This window comes from Sapajus apella, unplaced genomic scaffold, assembly GCF_009761245.1.
Source record: "Sapajus apella isolate SASKATOON/1434 unplaced genomic scaffold, GSC_monkey_1.0 scaffold42, whole genome shotgun sequence".
Lineage (NCBI taxonomy): Eukaryota > Metazoa > Chordata > Mammalia > Primates > Cebidae > Sapajus > Sapajus apella.
This window is the reverse complement of record NW_022436982.1, coordinates 12,620,565-12,642,147: the sequence shown is the minus strand read 5'-3', so window position 1 is coordinate 12,642,147 and position 21,583 is coordinate 12,620,565. Positions and strand designations below refer to the sequence as shown.

Sequence of the window (21,583 nt, the reverse complement as noted above, 5' to 3'; positions counted from 1 at the left end):
ATATAGCATTCACAAGACCAGATTTTTCTTTCTCATTTCAATTTCCTAGAAGGTAAAAGTGGTCTGATTTTGCATCACAATGCACAGGAACAGAAAGAAAACACATGCATATCTAAGTGTGATAAAAACATAAGAAGGATTACAAACTTAAAAAGGAAATTAAAACATAAGATAAATGAAAATACGAAATAAAACATTCCAAAATATACATGATGCAGTGAAAGCAGTACTAAGTGGGAAATTTACAGCTGTAAAAGCATACACTTTTACAGCTTCTAGTATAAATAGAAGAAATTAAATCAACAACCTAACTTTAAACTCTAAACTACATAGAAAATAAAGAACAAACTAAACCCAAAGCTAAGAGAAGGAAGGAAATAATAAAGACTTGAGCAAAGTTAATGAATAGAGCATGGAAAAACAATAGAAAAAATTAATAAAATTGAGTTCGATTTTTGAAAAAATTTACAACTCTTGATTAACAACAAAAAAGAAAGATAATGCAAATAACAAAAATCAGAAATTAAAGAGAAGAGATTACAATTTATGATACTAAACACTAAGGCTCATAAGAGATTCCTATAAACAAATTAAACACCAACAAATTATATAACCTAGAAGAAATGAATCAATTCCTAGGGACATACAACCTACCAAGACTAAGTCATGAAGAAATAAAACATATGAACCAACGTATTACTTGTGAGGAGATTGAATTAATATTCAAAAACCTACCCAACCCTACGAGAAAAAAAAAGCCCATGATCATATGGTTTCACTGGAGAACTCTGCCAGCCATTTAAAAAAGTATCATTGATTCCTCTCAATTTCTTCCAAAACACTGAAGAGATTTCCAATATCATTTCAGAGATTTACAATCATTCACAGATTCCCAATATCATTTCATAAGACTGTCATTACTCTGAAATCAAAACCAGACAAGGGCACTACAAGAAATGAAAACTATAGACTGAAATCCCTGTTGAATATTTATGCAAAATTCCACAACAGAACACAAGCAAACCAAATTTAATAGCACATTCAAATGATAATACACTATGACCAAGTGGGACTTAGTTCTGGAATGCAAAGACAGCTCAATGTATAAAACAATCAGTTCACATAACATACCACATTAACAAATGAAGGAGAAAATGCATGATCATCTCAACAGATGCAGAAAAAGCATTTGGCAAAATTCAATCCCCTTTCATGATAAAAACACTCAATGAAGTCGAAATGGAAGGAAATGGCCTCGAAGTGATAAAGGCCGTATGTTAAAAGCCCACAGCTAACATTGTATTCAATGGTGAAAAATAGAAAGCTTTTCCTTTAAGATCAGGAAAAAGTCACGTTTGATACTCTGACTGCTTCTATTCAACATAATACTTGAAGTTCTAGCTAGAGGAATTAGGCAAGGAAAAAAAAATTAAAAGCCATCCATTAACAAACCTCTCACCTTTTCCTCTTGCCTCCCCTTCTACAGCCTCTGGTGGTAACTATTCTTCTCTCTACTTTTATGAGATTAGCATATTTAGGTACACATATCAGAGACATTATTCAGAATTTGTTCCTGTGCTTAGCTTATTTCACATAATATCAAGTTTGCTAATTTTATCCAGGTTGTCATGAATGACAGGATTTCAATTCTCTTATGGATGAATAGCATTCCATTGTGTATATATATGCCTTTTAAAAAATCAATTTATCTGTTGATAGGCACAGCACATAGGTTGCTTTTATATCTTGGCTTATATTATGACTAGTGCTGCAATACACATTGGAGTGCAGATATCTCTTTTACATTCTGATTTTATTTCCTTTGCATAATTTATCAATCTCAGTAATGGAATTGTTAGATCGTATGGTAGTACTGTTTCTAATTATTTGAGGACTGTTCCTACTATTCTACATAGGAGAAATAAGTTCTGGTGTTCTCTTGCACAGTAGGGTGACTATAGTTAGTAATAACATATTGTAGATCTTAAAGTAGCTAGAAGGAAGGATTTTGAATGTTATTATTACAAAAAAAACGACAAGTGTTTAAAGTGATGGATATGCTAACTACACTTGTTTGATTACTACACAATGCATACTTGCATCAAAATATCATACTCTACTACAAGTATGTTCAATTAATATGTGACAATTAAAAATAAAATAAAACTTTAAAGAGGAAACTATTTGTAATTGGTAAATTATAGGACATGAGCATACATATGAATTTTTTTAAGTTTAATAAAAAGTCTATCTGATGCTATATTTATTGAACACATATCAGTGCCTAGTTACTAGAGATATTGCTGAGCCCTATGGAGGAAGCAGATGTTTGCAGCTGGCACTGAAGTCACCCTTTCCCCTTCCAATTCTCTCAAGCTGAGACAGCACCAAGGTCACCCATGCTGGGGACACTGATGTTGGCTACATTTCCATTAGAGAACACAGTGCTGTCAGCATTCACTTCAATCTTCTCTCCTTCTCATCACAGTGATTTGAACAATTTACTTAGGGTTCCTGTTGGAATTGTTCCATCTCCTGAGAACTGTCTTTAAGTTCATGATGTGCATTTTGAGTTATTAAACAAATGAGAGCCCCGCGCCTTCTGCAGTGTCTTCTAGTGCAATTAGAAGTTGAAACCCTCTGAATAGAGGCACAGATGAGATTCTGCACCCAAAGAGCTGTTAAGAATGCAGAAACTCGTCTGTGCCTCTATTCAGAAGGACAGGGGCTGTCTCCTTTTACCATGGTCGTGCTGGATTGGACTTCAATGAGTATTGACCCCTGCAGCTCATTAATCACCTGGCGGGAAGGCTGGAAACAAAGCCAAGTTCCTACCATTGCTTCTGAGGCTCGAAAAAAATTGCTGTCTCCAGCTGTTGCTGCATGGTAATCCATTACAGTGTCTCCCTAGGCATGGGGGCACTGATCCCTACTCTCCGCACCCCTTCTAGATCTGCTAGATGTGCCTTGGCTGGGTTGAGGGCAGGGGAAGTAAAATCAAGTCCACAGTGGGGTGTGGGCAGGGCAGGCAGCACTCATGCCACCTACCACACCCCTGCACAGGTCAGTCTAGATCTGCTGCTCAGTTCCCCAACATGCTAGAATATATAACAAACTAATAACTCCAAGATATAAAACAAGATATGGCTATAGAGATTTCTAGGACAAGGTGACAGTACAGAGCCAAGTCATAAAAACTTTGTACCCTGAAAAGATAATAGAAAAAAAACACACACAATAAAATCAACAAAAGAATAAAAGAGGTCATAATATTTGAAATCTTCATGCTATTACAAAGGCAGGGCTATGTTTATGAAAGAAGGAGAAAAGTTTATGAAAGAAAGAAGAAAGAAAAAGAAAGAAAGGAGAGAGGGAGGAAGTAGGGAGGGAGGGAAGGAAGGAAGGAAAGGAAAGAAGGAAGGAAGGAAGTCTCTGTGCTCAGTAATTGAATTTGGAATTTTATATATATATATATATATATATACACACACACACACACACACACATATATATGATGTTAATATGGCAGAAAGCAGTTTTTAATAAATGGTTCTAAAATGATGAATTGGGAATAAAGGCAGAAATCAATGTAAAATCTCGTCCTATACCATAGATAATAGTAAAATCTTGATGGAATGGAGACTTGACAATAAGATTAGATTTTTAAATAAAGAAAAGGTGGCCTGGATTACAATTGTAAGCTCATGAAAAATAGCTAAACTACAAAAATTACAGTGGTTATTTTAATGTACAAATATTTCTAGCCTCTTCCTATTAAACAGAACATGGCTACAGAGACTTGTCCTAGTAAGTTGATGGAATGGAGCCGGATCTTAGGATTTGCTTACCTAGAAACAAAAAATGTAGGAAAATTATGTGAAATACATAAACACACAAACCACCATCAAAGAATGGAAGGGGAATAATATTTGAAAAGTGTTAGGACATTAATTAGAAGGGGGGCAATGTGATGGTTAATTTTATGTGTCAACTTGCCTAGGCCAGGGTACCCAGATGTTTGGCCAAACGTTCTTCGAGGTGTTTCTGGAAAGGTATGGTTTAGATCAGATTAACACTGAAATTAGTAGACTTTGAGTAAAGCAAACTATCCTCCATAATGTGGTTAGACTTCCTCCAATCAGTTGGGGGCCTTAATAGGGAAAGATATATCTCTTCTTCCGAAGAGGGCATTCTACCAGCAGACTACCTTTGGACTCCAATTTCCACTTTGTCCAGGATCTCCAGCCTGGCAGACTACCCTACAGATTTGAATCTGCCAAGATTGCACAATTATGTGAGCCAGTTTCTTAAAATAAATCTCTCTCTCTACATCCTCTTTGTTCTGTTCTCTGGAGAAGCCTCAAATATACAGGCTGGGAACCTATGCCATGTCCACCTCCTAAATTTCTTCATCCTCCTCTCTGGAGGACAGAATAAGACTACAAAGGGCAAAATGTGTTGAACTTTTTCTAAGGCCCTGGTCAACTCCCAATTTGAAAGCAGCAAATCCAAATATTGAGTGTACAGCCTAAGGAAAGGATTCAAGAGTCCCCTCTGCAGTTGCAGCCCTTCCCTCGCTTCTACCTCAGCAATTCCTACACTTCCTGGTGAAATACCTTCATGAAAATATGGTGCCTAACTTAGGAATGCCTCTAATATAATACCAAATTTGATATATTTGAATAAATAAGTCACTCTAGCGCTCAGGTAAAATGATGTGATCCTTTCACTTTCCTCAGCTGTTCTGAAACTTCTCTTCTTTGCTACCTAGGCAGTGCTTTTACTATTAGGTGAAAGAGATGTCAAAATCATTATTCAAAGTGACACTGGAAATATTCTTCTATATGTTAATATTTGAAGTCTGATATTAGGGATGAATCTGTGAAACTAAGATTGTACTGTTGAGAGTTTAATGCACCCTACTTACATGAGGTTTTTTTTACGATGACCATTGAGTTCCATGCCAAGATTGGCGGCTCTGCCTATCCCTTGGAGTCCCAAAGTATGTGGAAGGGGCGATTCTAAGGAGGGTAGACTGCTTTGCACAGTAGGCTCTAGGCAGGGGTACAACTCTCTCTGTTTCTATAACTGCCAATACTAAGGAGTCCTGCCCTGCCTGAAACTGGAGAGTGACTGTCTTTGTAAGGAAACTAACAGGGTAAGAAAACAGGCTTATGACAACATTTGAATCTGTTCTTGCCAAGAAGTAGCCTTTTTTGCAACATAAAGATAAATCCCTAGAAGTGACAGGTTTTCAGCATAAATCAGATATTGGCCCTCCAGTCTTGGTGGCTGCCCTTGTCAGCTTTGGCTGTCTTCCCCTTAGTGGTTTTCAGGAGACCAAACATAAACTGGATTATTGTTTCTCTTTCCTTTTCGCTAAGCTAGTATCATATTATAGTCAATGGATGTTCAGGAAAACCTCTCTTGTTGATCTTTCTGAAACCTAGAAATTTTATTTCATTTCTGCTTAGCACTGGTGTCATTTTCCTCGTTTGGGAATTTATGAGATCAAAAGCACAACAGAGCAGAAAGCAACTGTCTGAATGGGAAGGACGATGAGGGAATAAATGACCAGGGTCCCATGGGGAATCAACTCCAGAGAGGAAGGAAATGCTGGTGATATGGGAGTGAATCCTGGAATGCTAAGAGCCAGGGAGAGAATGTGTCAGGTATGAGAATCAGCAAGTAAACGTCATGTGTCTTCTACACTTCAATCTACACGTTTGTTCTCCTGTCTCAAGTATTGATACGAGCCACCATTCCCTCACTGCATATCAATAGGACATTTATTTGAAATGAGGAGTGACCATTTTTCAGCCTCTCTACAGATGACAAAATCTAGTTTTTTAGGCCAGGAGGTCAGCTCCTGAAAATAGGACATAGTTCCTAAAAATTTTACAGAAACACAAATAATATTCTCACCTACAGCTCAGTGAAGAAAATAGGGAAATACCTACCATATTTTAACTCCTTACTCAATGGGAGGTACGATGGTAGGTACTTTAAACTGCGTGGGTTCCTTTAATATTCTTAAGTATCTAAATATTTTGAACTGATTCTATTTATGAGAAAACTAAGGCTCAAAGAGATTAGGTGCCTTGATCAACATTACACATATGTCCAAGCAGAATAAAATTTTAATGTCAAATTCTTTAATGTAAATTACAGGTGATTTTGTCAGTTTTGTATTTGGAATCTCTGTGAAAATTGGTAAATTTCCTTTTACTCATGAATTACACAGAACTTTTTTTTGCTTTCTGAATTTATATGGTTCATGTTGTATTTTCAACTAGTTCTGCCCAATTTTTTTTCTTTACCGTATATTGTGAAAGAGATTATTTGATGCAATTTCTTTCTTTTGTGAAGGAAGTTTATCAGTATGTTTATGATAATTCAGTTATTTTGGATCAATATAAGACTCCAATATTCATAAAATCTGGTAAAATTACCAATTACCAATATAAAAGAATTCTTATCATATCTACACCTACCAGAGAGCAGCAGTAAAACTGGTAAATGAATGATGAAACTTAATGAAGTCAGTAATTCCAGTAACCATTATATTAACAGTATGAATTTAATATTTGCATTGAATTAGTTATCTATTCTAGCCTAACAAATTAACAAAGTATCTTTGATAGTCAAGGTTGTATTAATTAAAATAATGATCAATTATAATTATAAATTATTAAATATCATGATTCACAATAAATATATATATAGCTATTCATTTCATTTGTGACTAGATCAATTCTATGAAATCTATCCAGGAAAAAAAAAAATTCAGAGAAGGAAAATCTATGCACAGAAAAAATAGCCTCCATTTTTGTTTCCAGATTTCATCCTAATTCCTTCTTCTCTCCCTACCTTCTCTTGTTGACACTTCCACCTACTCCAATATGGTCTCTGCTGATTATTTCTACCAAAACAGCTGTCACTACAATTCCCAGTGCCATCTATTTTTCCAATGTAGTGGGCAGTTTCAATCCATACCCTTTATGAATCCAGTGACTTCTATTCTAAGCATGTTTACTTTTTAAAATATGCTTCATCACCTTTTCTCTCTCATGGCCATTGTCTCATATGGGCATTCCACCTCTGTTTTCATTGCAGCTCTTCTCTCCTCTTCCTTAAAGGGTTGAAGGTTCTCAGAACAAAAGTGAAGTCCTTTTCTCCCTTTATACGCTTCTCCTCACATGAGCACCTCCATTTCTGGGTTTTCAGTTACCACATATGAATCTCCAGCAATTGCATTTCTTGTAAATTGCAAATTCATATAATCAATTGACAGTGCACATTTGCACATAGATGTCTACCTGTTAACTTATAAAGGATAACTCTGCATTAGCTTTTATTTCCTTCCATATCTTAGACTACTTTCTGCTGAGAGAAATTCATCGATCCTTCTTTTCATTATACTATTTAACATAATTGATATTAAGTAAAATTATTATTTGTAGGGATATTTTTCTACAAAAATCAAAGGCACAGAAAGTAAAAACTTTATTTGTTATGTTCACCTAGATATCCTGAGGGCAGCATACAACCTGGCTTAGAGAAAGTCCATTTTTACTTATAACTTGAATATAATAGTGATGAGTAAAAGACTTGTGCTAAGGATACTTTAATCAGGTTGCATAATGAGGCTTAGGGTTTCATTTTAAAGAATAAACAAATACAGGAAGTTTTCTATAGTAAAAATTTATTAAACAAGGTAAAATAAATTAGGTAAATATAAAAACCGTGTTTCTCTTATATAATTCACAATATAAAGGTGCACATGCTATGTGAGCAAGAATAATTTAAGTTGTATAAATAGTTAAATAAATTGATATGTCTGCATGGTCATCTGTAAGGCATTAGAACCTGTATAGCTGAACAGGATGTTGTTTAATACTCATGAAAACATCTGACATATTTGATTCAATTTGTGTTCTGTTATAACATAAATGAGAATCTTTTCTTCCTCCTTAATCTTCCTTACAAGTTTCTTGTTAAGAGAAGGATTTCGTGATTTCTGCTCTGACAACCTCCCAGGTACAAGTGCTGTATTTCTTCTCTGTCAGATAGAGAGTGATTCTCTGGAAGTATTTCCTTACAGTCAGTATGGAGTCCTCATTCATCAGGAAAGTCTCTTCTGTCTCCACCTCCTGCATCACACAGGCTTCCAGATCATTCAGCTGCTGGATAGAGTTCAGTGTAGAATTCGTCTAAATTAAACTTTTTATTTAGTCATTCATAACTAGAGTTCAGCGGGGGTCTCATCCCAAGCAGCAGGGTCTCATCCAAAGGAGCAGATAAGTCCTTTGTGCTAAAGAGGTTGAAGATCTGCTGGATCATCTCATGGAGGACAGAGTTGGCCTGAGCCTTTTGGAACGGTTTGTCATCAAACTCCTCCTGGGGAAATTCAAAATCATGTCTGTCCTTCAGACAGGAGAAAGGAGAGATTCTCCTCATTTGAGCCAGGAGGACCATGGTCCTCCTGTTATCCAGGATGTGGGTCTGAGGCAGATCACAGCCCAGAAAACAGCTGCATACCACCAGGGCCATCAGTAAAGTAAAGGGCAAGGCCATCGTAGATGTTACAGATGCTGCTGGGCTTCTTAAGATGGGTGACTCTGAACCCTGGGCTCTAGGTTCTCTGAAGAGCAACTTTGTGCATAGCCTTAAGTAGGGCACATACTAGCTTCAATTGTCTGAATACCCTTCTCTTTAACTTTCACTTTTCTCATTCGCTTTCTTTATGCACTCTCTATGCGGGCTTATACCAGCATTTCTCAGCCATGTTTTCTTTGATTATTGCCTTTCCTTTCCCTACCTCCAGAGCTCTGTTAGATAAATTTTCCTAATTGATTCCCTCATGATAATAGCACATATATACTGTATATATATTTATATATTGCATTTATATCTGTACTTTATACATTTGAAAAAGTGGAAATTATGGTTTATTTAATGAAGAGTTATGAATGACCAAATAAAAAATTTAAACTAAAAGTTGAAGTTTAAAGCTACTGACATTTAACTTGAATCCATAAAATTCAATTTGCTGACTGATATTAAGAAGAATTAATTTACTGATATAAAATATTATTGAACAAGTTATACATACAAAATTGTAATCTATAAAGATACATAATACCAATAGAATAAAATCTTTCAAAACTGCTAAAATTTATTTATACTTAAATTATTTTCTCAGTACTTATTTACAGTGTTTGTAATTTTAATTTTGCTCTTTACAGAAAATAATTTAAAACTTGACTGGCTGCTAGATATTCATCTAGGCATAAACATTTTTCAGTACTTGACATGGTATTGATGTATTGAATAACTTTAGCAGAATTCAATAATTGTATTTTATTCTCAAAGCCTATCACACATTCAGAAGCACTGAGGATCAAACATAAGCCACGTCAGCAAAACAGCCAATAGCAACCCATATGCCAATAAAGGACACATATCCTGGTATAACTTTGGGATTGGAAAACAATGGAGAGAAAGTCCACTAATGGCAGCCATCTGTTCCACATACGTTGGTAGCTCTGATCTTGTATTCATTTTGTGTATCTTCTGTAAATTCAATGTCAATGCTGTTAGTGTGATACACAAGAAAACCCAAATGAAAGAAAATCAATATGAAAGAATAATGATTTGCTAGAGATAAGCTTTGAAGTATCATAAGCCATTGTAAAATCTATGACTTTTTCACAACCCCCAAAATTAATTTTTGCATCTTTAGGAACAATATCATCCCCAATGACAGCACACAATTGAGAAAACCTCAATTGATTAAAAAAAAATATTACTGGCATTAAAGTCTCAAATTTCCATTGAGACATTCCAATCCTAATTGATTCTAAAAAAAACTCTCATCTTATTCTAAATATCAATAATGATACATAAGTAGTATAAATGGACAGTACAGTTGTTTTACATAACATGTAAGACACCATGTATCTTTCTTTCTCATTTCCTTTTTTTTTAATTTATTTTATTTTAGGTGCATACTATATCTGGCATTTCTCCCTCCCCACCCTCCCCACCCCCCATTGTCTCTCCCCTACCCCCCCAACTGTCCCATGTGTGTGATGCTCCTCTCCCTGAGTTGATGTGTCCTCCTTGTTCAACACCCACCTATGAAAGAGAACATATGGTGCTTGGCTTTCTGTTCTTGGGTCAGTTTGCTGAGAATGATGGTTTCCAGATTCATCCAAGTCCCTACAAAGGACACGAACTCATCGTTTTTTATGGCTGCATAGTATTCCATGGTGTATATGTACCACATATTCTTTGTCCAGTCTATCATTCATGGGCATTTGGGTTGGTTCCAGATCTTTGCTATTGTACACAGGGCTGCAATGAACATACGTGTGCATGTGTCTTTATAGTAGAAAGATTTCTAGTTCTTTGGATATATACCCAATAGTGGGATTGCTGGGTCAAATGGAATTTCTATTTCTAGATCCTTGAGAAATCGCCACACTGTCTTCCACAATGGTTGAACCAATTTACACTCCCACCAACTGTGTAAGAGTGTTCCTATTTCTCCACATCCTCTCCAGCATCTGTTGTCTCCAGATTTTTTAATGATCACCATTCTAACTGGCGTGAGATGATATCTCAGTGTGGTTTCGATTTGCATTTCTCTAATGACCAGTGATGATGAGCATTTTTTCATATGTTTGTTGGCCTCATATATGTCCTCTTTTGAAAAGTGTCTGTTTATATCCTTCACCCACTTTTGAATGGGGTTGTTTGTTTTTTTCCTGTATACCTATTTTAGTTCTTTGTAGATTCTGGATATTAGCCCTTTGTCTGATGGGTAGATTGCAAAAATTTTTTCCCATTCTGTTGGTTGCCGATTCACTCTAATGATGGTTTCTTTTGCTGTACAGAAGCTCTGGAGTTTAATTAGATCCCATTTGTCAATCCTGGCTTTTATTGCCATTGCTTTTGGTGTTTTAGTCATGAAGTCCTTGCCTATACCTATGTCCTGTTTGGTTTTGCCTATGTTTTCTTCTAGTGTTTTTATGGTGTTAGGGCCTATGTTTAAATCTTTGATCCATCTGGAGTTAATTTTAATGTAAGGTGACAGGTAGGGGTCCAGTTTCTGCCTTCTGCACATTGCTAGCCAGTTTTCCCAACACCATTTATTAAACATGGAGTACTTTCCCCATTGCTTGTTTTTGCTGGGTTTGTCAAAGATCAGATGGTTGTAGATGTGTGGTGTTTCTTCTGGGGTCTCTGTTCTGTTCCATTGGTCTATGTCTTTGTTTTGGTACCAGTAACATGCTGTTTTGATTACTGTAGCCTTGTAATATAGTTTGAAATCTGGCAGTGTGATGCCTCCAGCTTTGTTCTTTTTGCTTACAATTATCTTGGCTATGTGGGGTCTTTTGTGATTTCATGTGAAATTTAAAGTGTTTTTTCCAGTTGTGTGAAGAAGGTCATTGGTAGCTTGAAGGTGATATCACTGAATCAATAGATTACTTTGGGCAGTATGGCCATTTTCACAATATTGATTCTTCCTAGCCATGAGCATGGAATGTTTCTCCATCTGTTTGTGTCCTCTCTTATTTCACTGAGCAGTGGTTTGTAGTTCTCCTTGAAGAGGTCCTTTACATCCTTTGTTAGTTGTATTCCTAGGTATTTTATTTTCTTTGTAGCAACTGTAAATGGGAGTTCGCTCTTGATTTGGCTCCCTGTTTGTCTGTTATTGGTATATAGGAATGCTTGTGATTTTTGCACATTGATTTTGTATCCTGAGACTTTGCTGAAGTTGTTTATCAGTTTGAGAAAATTTTGGGCTGAGACGATGGGGTCTTCTAGATATACAATCATGTCGTCTGCAAATAGAGATAATTTGACTTCCTCATTTCCTAATCGAATACCCTTTATTTCTTTTCCTTGCCTGATTGCTCTGGCTAGAACTTCCAATACTGTGTTGAATAGGAGTGGTGAGAAAGGGCATCCTTGTCTACTGCCTGATTTCAAAGGGAATTCTTCCATCTTTTGCCTGTTCAGTATGATATTGGCTGTAGGTTTGTCATATATAGTTTTTATCATTTTATGATACGTTCCATCAATACCTAGTTTATTGAGAGTTTTTAGCATGAAGGGCTTTTTAATTTTATCGAAGGCCTTCTCTGCATCTATTGAGATAATTATGTGGTTTTTGTTTTTGGTTCCATTTATGTGATGGATTACATTTATGGATTTGTGTATGTTGAACCAGCCTTGCATCCCCGGGATGAATTCATTTCCTTTTTTAGACAAAGCAAAAGTTGTTGGTTTTTGCATCCCAATCAATGGGGACAAAAAGAAAACAAATGTATAAATAAATATGATGAAAATTTAAGAATGGCAGCAATATCCCACTGGAGAAACAAAATGACAAAGTCTAACTTAGCTACATTCAGCCCAGGCAAGACAGTCATTAAAAAGGATGGGAAGGAGCAGAAGCAAAATTATAGAAAGGATGTAGATCAAAGGTAGCAATTGAGAATGGGCTTGAAGAGAAGTAATAATTCTTGGTCCAGTAGGTATTTTGGTGAATTCAGCCTTAATTGACAGTTGTGGTAGATACACCACACACAAGATATTGTATGCAAGACAGGCAAATTTGTGACAGCACAATTATTCTCTCTGGAGAATGGACAAGTATAATTGTATCAAGTTCTCCCCCAGTGTCAATGATCTTCTTGTGATACGCAAGAAAACCCAATGAAAGAACATAAATATTAAGAGATAAGGTTTTTTTAGAGGTGAGCTTTGAAGGGTCATAAACCACTTTAATATCTACTATTTGTTCACACCCCTAATAATTAATTTTTGCACTGATAAATAAACTGAGAAGATCAACATTTTTCTTGTCAAGGCTTTGATAAGAAGAAAAGGAATAGATGATTTCAAAGGAAATTTCCCTAAACTTAGTAAAGAAAGATAATAATAACATTAATAAAAACAATAGTAAGTAGCTAAATTGTATAGTGTTTCTTGTCAATCAGGTGTTGTTCTTAGCACTGACAAAATCTACCCTAACTTTATCTAATGAGGAATACCTCATTTGTCATATTTATTGAATATTTACTATGTGCCCCATCCTATTTAGTCGCTAGAGGTATTGGTGACCAAAGCAGATAGTGACAGGTTGCACTATTTTCTCCATTTACAAAAGAAAAACGCAGAAGCACTGGGAGCTATTGAGTTGTGGAGCCATAACTGGAACCCAGAAAATTAGACTTTGAATCCTCAGCTCTTACATGCTTTCTGGAATATTTCTGGCCATAAAAACTAAAGCTAATTTCTAGGCTCTGGTCAGTGTTTTCTAAGTAGAGTCCCACCTAAAGCATGGCATGGTCTTTCTTTTCAGCTCCCTTTCTTCTCTTTCATTTTCTTAAAGCCTGATATGTTGCATTATGATTAAGAAGGGCCTCAGTTTACTTGCATATGTTATATAGTAGTTTTGTCTTCTTGGGAACGTATCTTCATAAGCTTGAATGCACTTGTAAAACTCTGTTCACCCGAGTATTACATTAATAAGTAGTGCCTTGAAAAACTCAGCATGTGTTTACCCTTTATTCAAATATCCATAAAGCTTTAGATTTCTGTTTAGCACAAACTTAGTAAGACTAAGTCATGACAAGGCTAGAGACATGAGTTAAATAACTAAGCCAATAAGCTAAGGCTCAGAGCTCAGGGAAACCGCATGTAGAAGGGTTCACTAGAGGCATTAAAGGAGGGAAGGGAAGCGCTTTTTGAGAAATGAAGAGAGTCCAGCCCATTAGAAGAAGAGGGCTGAGATGCAGAAAGGCTCTCAGTCATTTGGCTTGCCAGCTAATTGATGCCTTTCATGTTGTTGGCCAGCAGAGTTTGCTGCTGTGTTAACTTTACCCCCTTGCTTTGAGGAACTGGGCTGACATGATGGGCAATATCTGGATAGAACTAAAGAAAAGGGTTGGGAAAAAAATGTATTTGCATAGGTGGGAAGTAATTTGGCAAAAATGAGCACAGAATTGGAGCAAAGTTTGACTTAAGGCTTCCATTTTTCGGTGTGTCTTAGACATGGTAGTTACCTATCCTTATCCTGTAATTATTTCTATGTTCTTGTCACACACAGAAAATATGAATGATGTTGTTATCACCATCCATTTTACACGTGATACTAGTGTCCACTTCAGTTTGATTTCCAAAATTTGGAATGTAGTATTCAGAATGCCCCTTCAGGTAGATAAACCAAGATTTTGGAATTTGAGTTCTTAGTCAGATTTTTTGCCTGGTAATGTTTTCATTCTTTATACATGACTATATTCTCTTTTTCTTTTTCAAATTATTATTGTGATTTTCCATGGCTGAAAGTCAAGATCGTCCCATTTCCAATTTCCCTCCCTCTAGAAATTATATATGTATATATATGGCTATATATACTTAAATTATATGTAACATAAAATTTTATATACTTACCATATTAAACATATAATACATTTTTAGATTATGTATTGAATACATGTTGATATAATTATATACGCTTTTTAAAAAATAGTCTATTTCGTTCTGATTCCATTTCAGCAAATTTCTTCTGCTCCCTGATTTTAAGAGAAAAGGACAATAATAAGTCTTATTGTGTCTTTATTTATTTATTGTTTTTAATTTTTTATAGCATTTTAGGTTTTGGGGTACATATGAAGAACATGCAAGATTGTTGCATAGGTACACATATGGCAGTGTAATTTGCTGCCTTCCTCCCCTTCACCTATATCTGGCATTTCTCCCCATGCTATCTCTCCCCAACTCCCCACCACCCGCTGTCCCTCCCCTATTTTCCCCCAACAGACCCAGTGTGTGATGCTCCCCTCCCTGTGTCCATGTGTTCTCATTGTTCAACACCCGCCTAAGAGTGAGAACATATGGTGTTTGATTTTCTGTTCTTGTGTCAGTTTGCTGAGGATGATGGTTTCCAGGTTCATCCATGTCCCTACAAAGGACACGAACTCGTTTTTTAGGGCTGCATAATATTCCATGGTGTATATGTGTCACATTTTCCCTGTCCAGTCTATCATTGATAGGCATTTGGGTTGGTTCCAGGTCTTTGCTATTGTACACAGGGCTGCAATGAACATTCGTGTGCATGTATCCTTACAGTAGAAAGATTTATAAGCCTTTGGATATATACCCAGTAATGGGATTGCTGGGTTAAAAGGAATTTCTATTTCCAGGTCCTTGAGGAATGGCCACACTGTCTTCCACAATGGATGAACTAATTTACACTCCCACCAACAGTGTAAAAGTGTTCCTATTTCTCCACATCCTCTCCAGCATCTGTTGTCTCCAGATTTTTTAATGATTGCCATTCTAACTGCCGTGAGATGGTATCTCAATGTGGTTTTGATTTGCATTTCTCTAATGACCAGTGATGATGAGCATTTTTTCATGTTTGTTGGCCTCATGTATGTCTTCTTTTGTAAAGTGTCTGTTCATATCCTTTGCCCACTTTTGAATGGGCTTGTTTTTTTCTTGTAAATATGTTTTAGTTCTTTGTAAATTCTGGATATCAGCCCTTTGTCAGATGGGTAGACTGCAAAATTTTTTTCCCATTCTGTTGGTTGCTGATTCACTCTAATGACTGTTTCTTTTGCTGTGCAGAAGCTGTGGAGTTTGATTAGGTCCCATTTGTCTATTTTGGCTTTTGTTGCCAATGCTTTTGGTGTTTTGTTCATGAAGTCCTTGCCTACACCTATGTCCTGAATAGTTTTGCCTAGATTTTCTTCTAGGGTTTTTATCGTGTTAGGTCTTATGTTTAAGTCTCCAATCCATCTGGAGTTAATTTTGGTGTAAGGTGTCAGGAAGGGGTCCAGTTTCTGCTTTCTGCACATGGCTAGCCAGTTTTCCCAACACCATTTATTAAACAGGGAATCCTTTCCCCATTGCTTGTTTTTGTCAGGTTTGTCAAAGATCAGATGGTTGTAGATAGGCTGTGTTGCCTCTGAGGCCTCTGTTCTGTTCCATTGGTCTATGTCTCTGTTTTGGTACCAGTACCATGCTGTTTCGATTACTGTAGCCTTGTAGTATAGTTTGAAGTCTGGTAGTATGATGCCTTCTGCTTTCTTCTTTTTTGCTTAGAATTGACTTGGCTATGCGGGCTCTTTTTTGGTTCTATATGAAGTTTAAGGTGGTTTTTTCCAGTTCTGTGAAGAAGGTCAATGGTAGCTTGATGGGGATAGCATTGAATCTGTAAATTACTTTGGACAGTATGGCCATTTTCACAATATTGATTCTTCCTAACCATGAACATGGAATGTTTCTCCATCTGTTTGTGCCCTCTTTTATTTCATTGAGCAGTGGTTTGTAGTTCTCCTTGAAGAGGTCCTTTACGTTCCTTGTTAGTTGTGTTCCTAGGTATTTTATTCTCTTTGTAGCAATTGTGAATGGCAGTTCGTTCTTGATTTGGCTCTCTTTAAGTCTGTTATTGGTGTATAGAAATGCATGTGATTTTTGCACATTGCTTTTGTATCCTGAGACTTTGCTGAAGTTGCTTATCAGTTTCAGGAGATTTTGGGCTGACACGATGGGGTCTTCTAGATATACAATGATATCATCTGCAAATAGAGACAATTTGACTTCCTCTTTTCCTATTTGAATACCCTTATATATATATAATTATATATACATATATATAATTATTTACAATTAAGTATAGTTTAAAGTATTATATATACTTTGACAATATATAATTAAATATATCCTTTTGAATACCCTTATATATATATATAATTATATATACATATATAATTATGTATACTTAAGTATAGTTTAAAGTATTATATATACTTTGACAATATATAATTTAATATATGCTTATTAAATTAAATTATAGTTAAGTATTAAAAACATTAAATTTGTATATTATTAAATATATAAGTATACATAATTTAAGTATATGTATTTAAATATACTAAAGAATATACAGGCATGGTGTGGTAGCTCAAGTCTATAATCCCAACACTTTAGAAGGCGAAGGCAGGAGAATTGCTAGAGGCAAGAATTTACCAGCCTGGTCAACATAAAGAGATACCAGTTCGACTTCTACTAAGATGGCCAAATAGGAACAGCTCCGGAATGCAGTACATAATGAAAGCAATGCCCAAGGCAAGTGATCTCTGCATTTCCAACTGAGGTACCAGGTTCATCTCAATGGGAGTGGTTGGACACTGGATGTAGCCCAAGGAGGGCAAACTGAGGTAAGGTGGGGCACTGCCTCACCTGGGAATGGCAGTGGGCCAGAGGATCCCCCCTCCTACCCAACAGAGGCCATTGGGGACTTCACTGGATGCTCCAGCACTCCAGCTCAGATACTGCCTTTTCCCACAGTCTTTACAGCCCACAGACCAGGATATTCCCACCAGGGCTGACAAGCACTGTGGGTTTCCAGCACAAAACTGGGTGGCTGTTTTAGCTGGTGCCTGGAATGCCTGCGAGACAGAACTGTCTATGCCCCTGAAAAAAAAGGGGACTGAAGACAGGGAGCCAATAGATATGGCTTGGTAGATCCCACCCCCATAAAGACCAGCAAACTGAGACCCACTGGCTTGGGATTTTCACAGCCATCACAGAAGCTTGAGCTCAACCTGGGAAGGTTGAGCTCAGTAGCAGGAGGGACGTCTGCTATTACTTAGGCACTTCTAACCTTGCTTGTGTAAATAAAATGGCAAGGAAGTTTACACAGCAGCTGGGTGGAGACCATGGCAGCTCAGCAAGGCCTCTGCAGGCAGACAGTGACTAGCCTCCCTCCTTGCTGCGCAGGGCATCTCTGAAAAAAGGGAGTGGCCCATCAGGGACTTACAAATAAAGCCCCACCTTCCCAGGACAGAGCACCTGGAAAAAGCGGCAGTTGTGAATTCCACTTTAGCAGACTTAAATGTCCCTGCCCAGCAGTTCTGAAGGGAGCAATGGAGCTCTGAGCACAGCACTTGAACTGTGATAATGGACATACCGCCTCCTCAACTGGCTCCCAGACCCCTGTATATCCAAAGAGATGCCTCATATAGGAAAGCTCTGGTTGACATCTAGTGGGTGCCCTTCTGGTATGAAGCTAGCAGAGAAGGAACAGGCAGCAATTCTTGCTGTTCTGCAGTCCCTGCAGGTGACTCCCAGGGAAGCAGGGTCTGGAGTGGACCTCCAGCAGTCCTGCAGCAGAGGGGCCTGTTAGAAGGAAAACTAAAAAACAGAAATAAATAGCTTCAACATCTACAAAAAGGACATCCACTCAGAGACCCCATCCAAAAGTTACCAACTTCAAAGACCAAAGGTAGGTAAATCCACAAAGATGGGAAGAAACCAGCACAAAAAGGCTGAAATCACCAAAAACCAGAATACCTCTTCTTCTGCAAGGTATCACAACTCCTCACCACAAGGATACAAAACTGGATGGAAAAGAGTTTTGACAGAAGCAGGCTTCAGAAGGTTGGTAATAACAAACTTCTCTGAGCTAACGGAGCATGTTCTAACCCAATGCAAAGAATCTAAGAACTTTGAAAAAAGGTTAGATGAAATGCTAACTAAAATAACCAGCTTAGAGAAGAACATAAACAATTGATGGAGCTGAAAAACACAGCACGAGAACTTCATAAAGCATACACAAGTTTCAATAGCTGAATCGATCAAGCAGAAGAAAAAATATCAAAGATTGAAGATTAACTCAATGAAATAAAATGAGAAGTCAAGGTTAGAGAAAAAAGAGTGAAAAGAAATGAACAAAGTCTCCAAGGAATATGGGATTATGTGAAAAGACCTAATCTACATTTAATTGGTGTACCTGAATGTGACAGGAGAATGAAACCAAGGTGGAAAACACTCATCAGGATATTATCCAGGAGAACTTCCCCAACCTAGCAAGGCAGACCAACGTTCAAATCCAGGAAATACAGAAAACACCACAAAGATATTCCTTAAGAAGAGCAACCCCAAGGCACATAATCGTCAGATGCACCAGGGTTGAAATGAAGGAAAAATGCTAAGGGCAGCCAGAGAGAAGTGTCGGGTCACCCACAAAGGGAAGCCCATCAGACTCACAGCAGATCTCTCAGCAGAAACCCTACAAGCCAAAAGAGAGTGGGGGCCGATATTCAACATACTTAAAGAAAAGAACTTTCAACCCAGAATTTCATATCCAGCCAAACTAAACTTCATAAGCAAAGGAGAAATAAACTCCTTTACAAATAAGCAATTGCTGAGAGATTTCCTCACTACCAGGCCTGTCTTACAAGAGCTCCTGAAGGAAGCACTAAACATGGAAAGGAAAACTAGTACCAGCCACCTCAAAAACATACCAAACGGTAAACACCATCAACACAATGAAGAAACTGCATCAACCAATGGGCAAAACAACCAGCTAGTCTCAAAATGGCAGGATCAAATTCACACATAACAATATTAACCTTAAATGTAAATGGGTAAAATGCCCCAATCAAAAGACACAGACTGGCAAACTGGATAACAAGTCAAGACCCATCAGTGTGCTGTATTCAGGAAACCCATCTCATGTGCAGAGACACACATACACTCAAAATAAAGGGATAGAGGAAGATTTAGCAAGAAAATGGAGAGCAAAAAAAAAGCAGGGAGTGCAATCACAGTCTCTGATAAAACAGACTTTAAACCAAAAAAGATCAAAAGAGACCAAGAAGGGCATTACATAATGGTAAAGGGATCAATGCAACAAGAAGGGCTAACTATCCTAAATATATATGTGCCCAATACAGGAGCATCCAGATACATAAAGCAAGTTCTTAATGACCTGCAAAGAGACTTAGACTCCCACACAATAATAGTGGGAGCTTAAACACTCCAGAGTCAATATTAGACAGATCACAGAGACAGAAAATTAACAAGGATACCTAGGTCTTGAGCTCAGATCTGGACCAAACGACCTAATAAACATCTACAGAACTCTCCACCCCAAATCCACAGAATATACATTCTTCTCAGCACCATATCACACTTACTCTAAAATTGACCACATAATTGGAAGTAACTCACTCCTCAGCAAATGCAAAAGAATGGAAATCATAAGAACCAGTCTCTCAGACCACAGTGCAATCATATTAGAACTCAGGATTAAGAAAATTACTCAAAACCACACAACTACATGGAAACTGAACAATGTACTCCTTAATTACTACTGGATAAATAGTGAAATGAAGGCAGAAATAAAGATGTTATTTGAAACCAATGAGAATGAAGACACAACATACAGGACTCTCTAGGACACATTTAAAGCAGTGTCTAGAGGGAAATTTATAGCACAAAAAGCCCACATGAGAAGTGAGGAAAGATAGAAAATTGACACCCTATTGTCACAATTAACAAACCAGAAAAGCAAGATCAAACAAATTGAAAATCTAGCAGAAAAGAAATAACTAAGATCAGAGCAGACTGAAGAAGATAGAGACACAAAACGCTTCAAAAAATCAATGAATCCAGGATGCCGTTTTTTTTTTTTAAAGATCAACAAATAGATAAACCATTAGCCATACTAATAAAAAAAAAAGAAGCAAATAGATGCAATAAAAAATGATAAAGCAGTTATCACCACTGATCCCACAGAAATACAAACTACCATCAGAGATTACTACAAAAACCTCTATGCATATAAACCAGTAAATCTAGAAGAAATGGATAAATTCCTGGACACTAACACCCTCCAGAGACTAAATCAGGAAGAAGTTGAATCCCTGAATAGAGCAATAACAAGGGCTGAAGTAGAGGCAGCAATCAATAGTCTACTAACCAAGAAAAGTCCAGATCCAGACAGGTTCACAGCTGAATTCTACCAGATGTACAAAGAGGAGCTGGTATTATTCCTTCTGAAACTATTCCAAACAATACAAAAAGAGGGAATCCTCCCTAACTCATTTTACAAGACCAATGTCATCCTGATACCAAAACCTGGCAGAGACACACCTAAAAAAGAAAATTTCAGGCCAATATCCGTGATGAACATTGATGTGAAAATCTTCAATAAAATACTGGCAAACCAAATCCAACAGCGCATCAAAAAGCTTATCAATCACAATCAAGTCGGCTCCATCCTGGGGATGCAAGGCTGGTTCAACATATGCTAATCTATAAATGTAATCCATCACATAAACAGAAACAAAGACAAAAAACACATGATTATCTCGATAGATGCAGAGAAGGCCTTTGACAAAATTCAACAGCACTTTGTGCTAAAACTCTCAATAAACTAGGTATCAATGGAAGAGATCTAAAAGTAATAAAAGCCATTTATGGCAAACCTACAGCCAATATTATACTTAATGGGCAAAACCTGGAAGCATTCCCGTTGAAAACTGGCACTATACAAGGATGCCCTGTGTCACCACTCCTATTCAATATAGTATTGAAAGTTCTGGCCAGAGCAGTCAGGCAAGAAAAAGAAATAAAGTGTATTAAATTAGGAAAGGAGGAAGTCAAATTGTCTCTATTTGCAGATGACATGATTGTATATTTAGAAGACCCCATCATCTCAGCACAAAATCTCCTGAAACTGATAAGCAACTTCAAAGTCTCAGGATACAAA

General features: G+C 37.0%; 1 pseudogene; it reads right to left on the bottom strand.

The window, feature by feature from the left end:
* Positions 1 to 6,832: 6,832 nt before the first annotated feature.
* Positions 6,833 to 9,981, bottom strand: LOC116566089 (annotated as a pseudogene).
* Positions 9,982 to 21,583: the final 11,602 nt, after the last annotated feature.